Source organism: Balaenoptera borealis (genome assembly GCF_965194805.1).
Source record: "Balaenoptera borealis genome assembly, chromosome: 16".
NCBI lineage: Eukaryota > Metazoa > Chordata > Mammalia > Artiodactyla > Balaenopteridae > Balaenoptera > Balaenoptera borealis.
In genome coordinates, this window is record NC_138872.1 from 8,514,808 (window position 1) to 8,527,341 (window position 12,534).

The 12,534-nt window shown below is 43.7% G+C and overlaps 1 long non-coding RNA gene across 1 annotated transcript in view; it reads left to right on the plus strand.

The window, feature by feature from the left end:
• Window positions 1–12,534, plus strand: part of LOC309614413 — a 22,439-nt gene continuing 9,905 nt past the window's right edge. The window contains exons 1-7 of the long non-coding RNA XR_014236155.1: window positions 1–5,346; window positions 5,427–5,541; window positions 6,019–6,142; window positions 6,444–6,565; window positions 9,112–9,247; window positions 9,535–10,736; window positions 11,085–11,145. This is a non-coding gene — a long non-coding RNA (uncharacterized lncRNA). The remainder of the gene's footprint in view (window positions 5,347–5,426; window positions 5,542–6,018; window positions 6,143–6,443; window positions 6,566–9,111; window positions 9,248–9,534; window positions 10,737–11,084; window positions 11,146–12,534) is intronic.

The window sequence follows — 12,534 nt, forward strand, 5'->3', positions numbered from 1 at the left end:
GGTGGTGTGGTGGTTGAGAATCTGCCTGCCAATGCAGGGGACACGGGTTCGAGCCCTGGTCTGGGAAGATCCCACATGCCGCGGAGCGACTAGGCCCGTGAGCCACCATTACTGAGCCTGCGCGTCTGGAGCCTGTGCTCCGCAACAAGAGAGGCCGCGTTAGTGAGAGGCCCGCGCACCGCGATGAAGAGTGGCCCCCGCTTGCCGCAACTGGAGAAAGCCCTCGCACAGAAACGAAGACCCAACACAGCCATAAATTAAAAATTAAAAAAAATTAAAAAATTTAAAAAAAAAACAAAACAAAAAAAAACGTCTGGCGCAAATGCATACGTGCAGTGGGTGGGGGAAGGGCTGCCCTGCAGACGTGCAGATGAGCTGAGACGCTGGCTGGACACTTGTTCATAGACGAAGGGGTGACGGAAAAAATGCGCCAAGGAAGGAAAAATTCATGTTTCAAGTTCAAATTAAGCTTGTCTATGATGTCACCCATGACTGATGAGGAAACTGAGGCTCAAAGAGTTCTAGTGATTTTGTCAATTACGATGCAGCTAGAAAGTACCGGAACTTGGATTTGAACTTGGGCCCCCAGACTCCTCTTCCAGGGTTGTTTCTACTGCACATTAGCAAACAACCAGAGGATAATGCAAGTGAACAGAAAGAGTATTTCATGGCAACACGAGGTCCCTAAACATCATCACCAATGAGAAAAAAATCATAAGAGCATTAGCTACGATTCATTAAGAGCTTACTCTGTGCCAGGTGTATGCATATTTGAAATACATTATCTCTAGAATCTTCACCAAAAAAAAACCCTATGGAATGGAAGCTATTATCATCCTTATTTTATAGCTGCAGAAATGAGGTCCAGGGGCATCAACAAGCCTCAGTTTACACAGTTAATAAGGAGCAGAGCAGCAATTCAAACTTGGGAGTCTCAGACCCCAAAGTTTAGCCACTGTTCTCCTGTCAGTCCATTCAGTGTCAGGCAAACTGGCCTTTGATTGTACCTGAGTTGATGATAATAATTATTATACCTTCCTTTCTGGGGCTTTTAATGTTCCTATTTTAAGAGAACTTTCACAGTCCTTTGACAAAATTTTCCACATTTCAAAACCAGGTGTTTTGGTGTCATGTCCCGAGTGATGGAAATACTTCTGGTCACAGCTGTGAAAACATAATTGGTAGATAGCCACAAAGAATATGAACACGGCTGCAGAGTAGATTGGTATCAGCCTGGGGTCAACACCCCTGTGTACCTTCCCCCGGCCCCCTGGCGCCCAGTCAGGAAGCTGGGAAAGAGTGCTTCTCCCCTTGCTCCTACAACTCCTGGCCTCTCCCTGCCCTTCACCCACTCCCCTTCAGGAGAGGAGCAGAGACTTATCTGGTAGGTAAACTGGGAAAGAATCAAGCTGTCCTCTGCTCCCTATCTCCTTGTGGAGGGGGAGTTGTTCTCTGCTCCTGTGTTGGAACTGGAAGATTCATTTCATTCTGGGGTCAGTGTGGGGAAGCCCAGTGGCCCACAGATATCCAGATTTATCAGCAATAGAGGTGACATTTTGGCTCCCATCTGTGCTATAGATTGAATATTTGTGTGTTCCTCCCCTCCGCAAATTCACATGTTGAAACCTAATCCCCGGTGTCATGGCATTAGGAGATGGGGCCCTTTGGGAAGTCATCAGGTCATGAAGTTGGGGTCCTCACATGTGGGATTAGTGCCCTTATAAAAAGAGATCCAGAGAGCTCCCTTGCCCCTTCCACCACTGCAGGACACAGTGAGAAGACAGCAACTCAGAGAGGCCCTCGCCTGGCCATGCTGCACCCTGATCTCTGACTGCCAGCCTCCAGAACTGTGAGAAAGACATTTCTGTTGTCAGCCACCCAGTCTGGGGTATTTTTGTTACAGCAGCTCGAATGGACTAAGACAACCTGCTCGTTCTTTTGTCTTATTTCTCAATTGGTTAAGAACTCCGGCTGGGAAGGGACCTACCCAAAAAGCCCATCCCAGGGGATGCTAGTTTCAATGAGGTGTGATGTCTGGTCTATAAGCGGGAGCAATGATTCAGCATCAGGGATGTTCTTTCTTTTCAGTTCACTTACTTATCCCACATTTACTTGCTAAGCACCTGCTCTTTGCCTGGCCCTGCACTAGACACCCTTTAGATAAGGATGAGCCACTCCAAGTGGGAGCAAAAGGCTTCATCAAGACTGAAAAGAGTTTTCACTTCTGACCTTTTGACGGTAGAGTGGGGTCAGCTCTTTTCGAGAAGCCTAGCATCCATTTCCCATTGCCTGGGTTACAGTGCCCTGATTTTTCTTTGAGGAAATACGCACCCCATCATGAGTCACCCCGGTGGGACTGTCAAGGCACCCTGCCCTTTCCTAGCCGAGGGATGAATCCATGGCCAAGATTAAGTCAACACACTGTAGATTCTGGGATGGCTGATCTTCACCAGAGTGAGGCAGGGTGGAAAGCAAACTGCAGCTCCCCTACTCCAGAAGAATACTTTTGAGAAGTCTACTTGCTCCCTAGACGCATGGGACAGCTCTGGTTCTCTGTCTTCCTCCCTTCCTCTCCTTTTTCCTTCCTTAGCTTTCAATTCCCCATCTGTGAGTGACTCAGTATCAGTCCCTTAAACTCCTCTCAGCACGGGTCAGCCAGAGTTGGTTGCCTTTGCAAGAGAAAATACAACCCCACTGTCTGCACATGTACTGGAAGAATTAGAACCTTGGGTTCCACACCTTCATCCAACAGCTGGAGAAAATGAAGTTAAGAGGAGACTTTTCAGTTTGGGGTCAAGGAGGCCTTGTGGCCTGATGATTAAGAGCGCGAGTTCTTGAGTCATCTGGTCTGGACATAAAGCCTGCCTCTGCCATTTTGTAGTTATTGATTGATATGGGACACATTAACTTCCAAGCTTCAGGTCATCATCTCTGAATATAGGATAATCATAGTACCTAGCTCCCAGGGCTGGGAACACTATGAAGTGCATAATAACCTTTGGCTGTTATTTTAGTGATTATTCTTCTAGATTTCTTCTGAGAAGTCATGCAAAACAGGAATGTAAATTGCAAAAAAGATGCTGAGCAGGAAGGCAGTAAAGAAAGCCTTTCTCCAAAGGGGATGTTTATTTCAGAGGCACACGGGGGGAAGCTCAACCAGCTGTTTTCCAGGAAATCATCCACTTAACCCAGGGTGAGCTCTAAATTTTAATGACCAGCCAGTGTGGAAGGACTGGAAAAAGAAGAAAACAAACAAGGATGATGTAAAAATCCAGCCACACACTGTATAAACTCTGAGGTCTCCAATATTTAATCGGATTCCTGAGTTTGGAGGTGGTTCCCACCTCCATCAGGAAAAGAATCACAACCATCACTAATATTGGCAGCTAGAAAATGAACTTAATAGTAAATATCAGAAACCAAATACCAAGGCTCACTAGGATCTTGGAAACAGTAAGATGTAACTGATTAATCCATACCCGTTGGATTAAAAGTCTGGGTGTGTGTGTGTGGGGGGGGCTTTGTACTGGAATTTTCTTCTGCCACAAATGCCCTCCCCAGTCCCCCACTTCCCTGTACACCCAAACTTTCTCATCTCAGCTCAAATGTCACCTCCTCTGAGGAAGCCTTCCCAGTTCTCTCTAATGGAGCCATGATCTCAGAAGGTCCTCTTTCTTCCCAGCAATACCAAGTTTGTAATGAGATGTTCTTTGCAGTTGTTGGATCAGTTGCTTTCCCCAAGTAGACTGCAAGTTCCAGGTGACCAGAGATCTTGTCTGTTGTATATACTACTGTAGAACAGGTTAGATTGGTTTCAGATCCACAATAGAAACTCTGTGTATCTTTGATTTAATGACTTCAGCAATGTTCTATTAATTATCATTCATTCACTCACTATATGAGGACTTAAATCTTTAGCATGTACTTTTCATTCAATTAATTATTAATAAACTATAAGTGTTTACTATCTGCCAGGCACAAATGTGGGCAATGAGGACACAGCCATGACAGAGAGACAAAAATCTCCACCCTCATGGAACTTGGGGGAAAGGGACCATCAATGAATACATAAATATAACATAAGTCTGTGGAGCCTTAAGTGCTTTGGAGAAAAATAAGTAGAGGAGAGAAATAGGGAGTGTCAGGATGGGGGCAATTTTGAAGAGAGATGCTGGAGAAAGCCTCCTTGGGCAGAGACCCCGACAAGTGAGGGAACACAAGTGAGGGGGATACCTGGGGGATAATTCCAGAAAGAGCAGCAGGTGCAAAGGTCTGAGGGGGTGTGTCCTTGGTTAGTGTGGCCACAGTGGAGAAAGCAAGGGAAAGAGGGTGGGTGGGTGAGTGAGGCAGTCAGGGAAGATGCGTGCAGGTCACCGAAGGACTTTAGATTTTGCTGAGATGGGGAGTCCCTGGAAAGACACATCTGGAAAGAGATATGGGATTTAAAATTATTTTCGATGGAATTCCCTGGTGGTCCAGTGGTTAGGACTCCACTCTCACTGCCAAGGGCCTGGGTTCAATCCTTTGTCAGGGAACTAAAGATTCCACAAGCCGTGCAGAGCGGCTAAAAAAAAAAAAAAAAAATTATTTTCAAATAACCTGACTCTGGAGACTAAATGGAAAGGGGGGCCCAGGGAGATGTAGGGGGTGGTTAGGCAGCTCCAGGAACCCTTTTTCTTCCCGCACCAGGGCAGGGGCAGGACGTGGTAGATGAGTTGTCAGGCTCTGTGAAGGTAAGGGCACCAGGAAGTGCTGATGGATTGAAGGTGGGATGTGAGGGGAGAAAGGGGTGTCAGGGGTGACTCCAGTATTTCTAGCCTGAGTCACTGAATGAACAAAGTTGCCACGAGCAGAGTACTATGAGGAAAGCAGGTTGGAGGGAGGTGGTGGTGGTGGGGAGGGAGAATTCCAGGAGCTGGGTTTCAGGCATGTGATGTTTCAGACTATTTTTATAACATCCAAGGGGAGATACTGACAGGACAGACACAGTCCTTGCCTCTCTGGGAACCTATATCCTAGTGAGGGAGAAATCCCATCAACAACACAACTAAGAGACAACCTAACCTGTCATATAGTGCTAGGTGTCGTGACGGTAATGTGATGGGGAGTGGTGACTGTCATAGTTGATTGGGGGCGGCCTCAGTGGGCAGGTGACGGGAGAGCTGAGACCCAGGACAGGGACAGCAAAGCCAAGTTCCGGAGGAAGGAATGAGCTTAGTGAGTTAGAGGAATAGAAGGAAAGCAACTCCAGAAGGCTTACCCACAGCTGGGTCTTACTTTACACGTGACGGGAAGCTGTCGGGGGACTTTGAGGATGTGGTCACCTGATTTCCATTTTTAAAAAAGGTAACTTTGGAGACTGGATTAGCACGAGAGGGAGCAGGAAACCTGATTGGCAGTCCATTAACCACTGTCTAGCCAAACAGGACGCTGACTTGGAAGGCCAGTGGAGATGGAGGAAATCAGAGAGATATGGGATCTGCTTTGGAGGTAGAGCCAGCAGGAGGAAAGAAGAATCCAGGATGCTGCTGAAGTCTTGGGGTAAGTCATTGAAGGCTACCATGAGCTAAGTGGGGGCAACACAGCTAGAGGAGGATCCAAGCTCTCTTTGGTCACATCAACTTTGAAATGAATGAGGAAGGAGGAACAGCGAGATCATATTGGCATTTTTTTAATGTTAGTAAAATATACATAATCGCAAATTGGAAATATCCAGCTTGATAAATTTTCCCAAAGTTGTCACATATCCGGGAAATCAGCACCCTGAAAGTCCCCCCGTGTCCTCTCCTAATCATTATTCTTTCCCCAAAGTAACCTCTGTCCTAGTCTGACATAGTTTTACTGACATTTTTAAACCTATGATTAAGAGATAATAATCAGAGGTAAGCGTGGGGCATTTGCTTATGTAATTCTCAGAAAAATAACCTCACTTGGTTTTTTAGACTGAGTAAGGCTTTGTTTTCTTTTGTCAGTAATTTTGAGGTTTGCTCACGCGTCTTTTTCTCCTTCTTCCCACAGGAGGTGCTCACGTGGAGTGTGAGGTCTTGCCTGACCCCAGGCTGGCAGGTGGCCTTTGTCTCCGCGAGTCAGAAGGGCATCAAACCACGACCTGAGGTTTAACTGCACAGCCCTGCTCCTGGCGGTGAGCAGGTCCTCCTCCCCACCCATCCCCTTCCCTCTGAGTTTCATTTCACTCGTCCGGTCCCAACAGAAGGCTCTTCGTAAGGCATCGCTGTCAGTTTATAGTGCTGGCAGTGTTTTAACACTTTAATGACATGATAGCCAATTTTATTCTGTCCTGGAAATTAATCGCTCTTCTGTTTCTGTTTCTCTCTCCCTCCCTCTCTCTCTCCTCCTCCTTCCGTCTCACTGTTCCTGCGATTATTTCTTTTGGAAATAATTCCCCTCACACTCTGCCTCCATAAATCTCTGAATCCCGGCAGACGGAACAAGGCTGCTATTACGAGGGAACAGAATCAACAGGGAAGCGGCAAGCGGGAGGCAAGCTTTAAGCTCTGTGGTTTCACCCCAGTAGGAGGACGTGATGACACCTCCAGGACAAAAGGTTCATCTTTTCAACTCCTTTGACTTCTCAGGAGCCCCCCAGCCCCATCGTCTTTTTATGAGAGAACTGTTTTCACCTCCTTGGCTCTGCACATGTTTTCTACATAATATTAAACAGTAACCTTCGAGTCCCCACATACTGGACTCACAGACCACAGTACACACGTACACAAGTACACACACACACACACACACACACACACACACACACACACACACACACACACACACACACACACACACGACACCTGAATCTGTACTGGCTGCCTGCTGGCAAGATAAAACAACTTTTAACTGTTAATTTGGCTCTTCCTTTTTTTTTTAACACCTTGAGATGTAATTTACATGCCATAAAATTCACCCATTTTTAACCATGTAATTCGATGGTTTTTTACTTTACCGAGTTGTATACTGGCTGTTTCGTTTTGAAAATGGAGCCCCTGGGTGAACATTTTGACCCCACGTGCTCCCTCCTCACTTTGAAAGGTGACATCTAAAGTGCAGAGAGCAGATTCTGTTTCACCCCCAAAATAGTTGTTTTATTCATTCTGCCATTTACAACTTACTTCCTGTGTTTTGATTCTGAGCTGCTCTGGCCTGCTTCTTAGAAGCCAGGTGGATTCATTTTTTACACTGTCAAGAAGTTTCTCTTGTGTTAGAGGAATTTTGTTTGCTTGTTTGTTTTGTTAGTGTTTAGTAAGTCTTCAGATCTTTGTTTCATCTGCTGGGCTAATTAGAGAGACTTGAAATGTATCTTTGTGACATGACAGACTATACAGAAATATTTGGTATTTAGAGCTCAGCTCAAACGTTCACAGCATTCTGACTGCTGAGATTGGTTAAAAAAAATGAAGTTACCTAGAAATATAAATAGGGCATGGAGGCCTAGAACTTTTTCCTAATATTACATCTTCATCTATAGTTTGGTTTTGATATCTGAGTCTTTCTCATTTGAAAAACAGAAATGAAAATAATCACTTTAGGAGATTTTGCCTGAGGACTGCATGAGCTAATTCACATGAGAACACCTAGAATGCTAACAATTTTTAAAAATTTATAAATGTTCATTGAATACAAATCCTAAAGAACTTCACTAATGGCGTAAGAATCGTGTTTTGGCCACGGTACATTAATAAAAGCATAGCACCTGCTGTTGAAGAGTGTGTACCAGTTTAACCAATTGTTCAACAAACAGGTAATGAGGCTTGCTGTGTGCCAGGCACGGGGGATAGAATGGTGGATAGGCAGGTACAGTTGGATGGAAGACAGATGTTCAACACATAGTTGAGCAAATAAATATCTCAGTACAAACTGTGCAAGGGTTAAAGAAACCATTCTGGTATGTGTGTATGCATGTGTGTGTGTGCATTTAAAGCAACTTAAGGTATATTTTGCTAGTAAATGTATACCTATAGGCATAGAGAAATTTTCTGGAACAATTCATGAGAAATTGGTTACAAGTGTTTCTTTTTGTAGATAGGGAATGTCTTCTACTTTTTATTCTGTAACTTTTCTATGCAATTTCAAGTTTCTAACTATAAGCATGTACTTTTGTTTTGCTGTTTAAATATCAGTAGGCTTCTCTGATCAGTAGGCTGGGAGTCCATTATTATTTTCTTCATTAGACTTCTATTAAAAAACAACCTGTTATTTAAAATGAATAAATGATTAACTGCTTGCAATATTTAACTTGTCATGCCAAACCAATTAAATATTACACTTGAGAAGACAAAGGTCATTTACAAGAGTGCAAGACTTCATCAACCCACACTAAATTGTTACCAGCCTGCTCGTGCCCACAGTTTGCCCGGACAACACTTTCATTCAACAGATATTTACTGAGCGCCTACTGTGTACTAGGTAGGCATTGTTATGAGCACTACTAGATGAAACAAAGCCATCAGGGCGTCAGGCTAGATTCTAGTTGGAGGAAACAGACAAATAAGTAAACCAAACACGTTATTTATATATAATATGTGCTATAAAGAAAAATTAAAGCAGGGCTGGCTGGCAAGTGACGGATAGCGCCCTCTGTTCGTCATATAGCATACACTCTGTAGTTTTATCACTATAAAGAAAGATTGGGAGGCCTGTCTGAGAAGGTGCCATTTCAGCCTGGATGAGGGAAGGAAGGAATGAGCCATGCAGATAAATGATTGCCAGAAGGACCAGTAAAGGCTCTGAAATGGGAGAGCTGGAAACCAGTAAATTTTAGCAGTAAGTACATGTACTGACTATTGTACCATTTATTCTGTCCACTTGTCACAGCGTTCAAAACACTTCATAATTTAAAACTTAAAAAAAAAAATACTAAAAATGAACACTGATAGCTTTATTATTGTATATACAGGACTCAGATTATGTGGTTCTGGGCACTGCTTCTCTTTTTTCGATATTTAATAAAAATAGTTGATACGAACTATACATCCTAGTGAAATAGAGATACATCTTTATTAAGACGTGTTTTAAACTTCTTTAGCCATATTGTCATTATGATACATTTTTATTCTAACAGTATCTCATAAAATGTGTATTTTATTACTGTAGTACATGCCCATTTCTAGCCACTGAAAATTAAATTAGTGAATATTAATTACTTCACGGTCATAAGGAAAAGGATCCTGAGATGCGTTGTTTCCCGTCTACTCTGAGATGCTTCCCAGTAGGAGGGGCACAATGATAGGTAAGTGAATCCATGAACTACTTGAAATAACAAGAAAAAAAGCTAGCAATAACTAGCCTTAGCTCACCACCTAGCTGTGTACGCTGGGATGCACTTCCTGCAATGGTCCCCACCTGTAAAATGAAGGGCTGGCTATTAAGTTGTCTGAGTCCTTTGATTCCTTCTCTTGCGCTCGCATATTTTGAGATCTAACTCTATGAATTGATTAAAATAACTGCTTTGTAACCAGTGATTTTCACTATCGCTGGCCGAACACGAAGTTAATCTTCTCTTCCTCCTTCAAACAGGATTCTGTGGGTGGGTTGCTCTAGAACAGTGGTTCTCAACCTGAGGCGATCCAAACGTCCTCCCCACCCCCCTTCTAGGGGACATGTGGCAGCTACAGGAGCCGAGGCTGCCTGTCATGACCGTGGAGGGGTGCCGCCAGCATCTGGGGTCTAGGCCCATGAAGCTGGTAGACACCCCACAACGCACAGGACAGCCCCCTGCAACACAGAATGACCCAGTCCAAATGTCAACAGTGCCGAAGACGAGAATCTCGGGTCTAGAGAAACTGGAAAAGATGGAGAAGGGAGAAAATGAATGGAGGGCACTGCCTACTTATGTCCATCTGGTATTTCCCACCTAAGAAACAACATAGCAACTTTTGTCTTTTTTGATGCTGATTCTCCTCTATTGATTACGCTTTATTATTCCTGAAGACTTGGGTGTGTGACTTAAATAACCCCAACGTTAGACACAAGCACAATGGAATAAATGAAAACTGGAGGGCAAATTCTAACATGTACCGTAACTATAAGAACATTCTTTCTAAGGCTTGAAAAAGTCTTCAGATCCTTGGTTTAATTTAATCGACAATGCGTTCATCTGCATATGGCATGCAGCAGCAAAATAAACTTTTTTTCCTGTGTCTTTTGTTTCCAAATCAATGGGGAACAAAGGCTATCCCGGTTCCATTCAGGCAGTTTCAATGATTCTCAAACGTGGGAGTAATAGTCAAGCCATTTAAAACACAGTGATGAGAAAGCATACTTAGTAACCTTGTAAACATGCTATGAAAGTACAAGGGAACCTTTAAGAAGAATATCCGAGTGTCCTTTTTATATAATAGCCCTTTGTACTATGAAATGTTCAGAGGTCCATAAAATGGAATTGAACAGAACAGACTAGAAGAATGCATTTTCCAAGTTTTCTAGTAATGGTGCTGTTAAAACATTATTTTTGTTTCTTAACACTCAGAAAATTAAGTTTCCTCACCCCAGGATCCGCCCTACTTACAGAAAGGACTTTGGACCCATATTTAACCAACCGTCAGAAGGGATTCAAAAGAAGGCTAACTGAACACTGAGATTTTTGAAGCTCTCAAACGATGACCCAAGTGTTTTCTTGAAAACAGCAGCAGCTTGGCAGGAAGCAGGAATTAGACAAGAGAATTGATGGAAACCTGCCCTCCAAATGGGAAGAAAAACTTCCAATAACAAACTGTGAGGTTTGAAATCACTGCGTGTTATACTATTCATTATTCAAATGGCCACCAGCCTTATTACCTGGCATTTTCTCCTGCTTCTGAGCTGCCCCAAGAAACGCACTTTAGTAATGATGATCCCCCCTTTCTGAGGAAAGGGAAACCCTCTTTGTCTCCCCATTCTGCCCCCCACCTTCTATCTGCATTCTCTCTGTTCTAGCTGCATGTTTTGCAATCCCCTCCAGTGTTCCAAAGGCCAATGAAATCAGTCTCCCATAAGGGTACTCAGCCAAGTACATTCACTGCTCAACTGTATTTTTCTCTTTCTTAGCCCTTTCACCCACTGATTTCAAATTTCTCTTTAATAAATAGGCCAGCCATGGCAGACCTCAACCGAGTAAGTTATGAAAAGGCAAGCTAGGAAACCACACAGGTAAGATTTCTTGAAGAGGAGAGCAGCCTGATGTTTTTCATCTAAATCCTTCGGCCTCACTCCAGCCTACAAAGACAAGTGGCAGGAAACTAACAGCAATAATCAAGATGAGCTCAGCTGGCCTCGAATTGTTTTTAAAAAGTGTGTGTGCGGAGGGGAAGGAATACAGGCACTCTGCCCAGGAGAACCTAGAGAGAAAGAAATCTTCTCTCCTAAAAATCCCTGAAGTTTGCTGCCAGTGATTCAGTACATACCTGACCAAAAAAAGAAAGTTTCCTACCTAACTGGTTTGGCTGTTTCCCGGCTACTACCTAGAGAAGTAAACAGAACCTTATCATCTCAGTTACATCTGATTTGGACATTTTTTTTTTTTCAAGTAAATATTTGTAATTTCAATGCACTTCCACTGCTGCCACTGCTGTCTCTGAATTGGATGGACTGACAATACTGTCTTGGATGAAGCCGACTCCAGAGCAACAAGCCAGGGAAGCCTGCACCTTCCTTCCAGCTGGCCTCTCTGTGGCCACTCGGAGGGCTGGGGGAGTATTTGGTGACTGGGGACTTCGCAGTTATCTTAGATCGTAGCTGAATGGAGAAAGTTCTTCCTTTGCCCTCGGGGCCCCACAGTCGGGGTCAGGATTTCTGCTGACCGCTCTGCACTTCTCAATGAATCCAGCACTCTGGGCATTTTTCTCTCTTTATTCAGGAAGTGGCGAGCTGAGCCCTGAGATTCTTTCTGCTCCGATGATATAAACAAATTGCAGAGGAAGTCAAGTCAAACTTTCCCTTGCTGCTTTTGTTCTCCCAACTAGCAATTCAGAAAACAGAGCCAACTTTTTTTTTTTTTTGGATGCCTTCTAAGGATTGCTCTTAACTGCAAAGGCAGAAACCCTCCTTTTTTTTTTTTAAACAGAGATACTCAACTTATTTTTTCAAAAAAGAAATGCCCTAGAAGGTTTTTTTTTTTTTTTTTTTTTTAAAGGCCGTTTCTGAGACTTTTCAAACCAAATTGCTCCCCTGACATTGCATACTTACCTAATGGTTGTTCGGCCCCTCAAATTTCAACCAAAAGAGCAATAATGAGCTTTGTGAGGACAATGGCTAAACCTGATTGGAGGCTCCTGGGGCCCTAATTCACAACCAAGGAGAGCTAGCAGTCATGATTCAATAAGGGTGCTAGTACAAGGCACACACCAGACAGAAAGGAGACATCTTATCTGTATAATCTACAGATACTGCTTGAAAAATCACACATAATTAAGCCCTTCTCACAGTGGAAGCTACTTGAAGCTTTATCACCAGCTTGTAAGATGTCATCTCTGGGCTTCACTGATGGCTCTGAGTGAACATTTCCAAACCAGAGGCATCTGACAATCCGGGTGACATGTT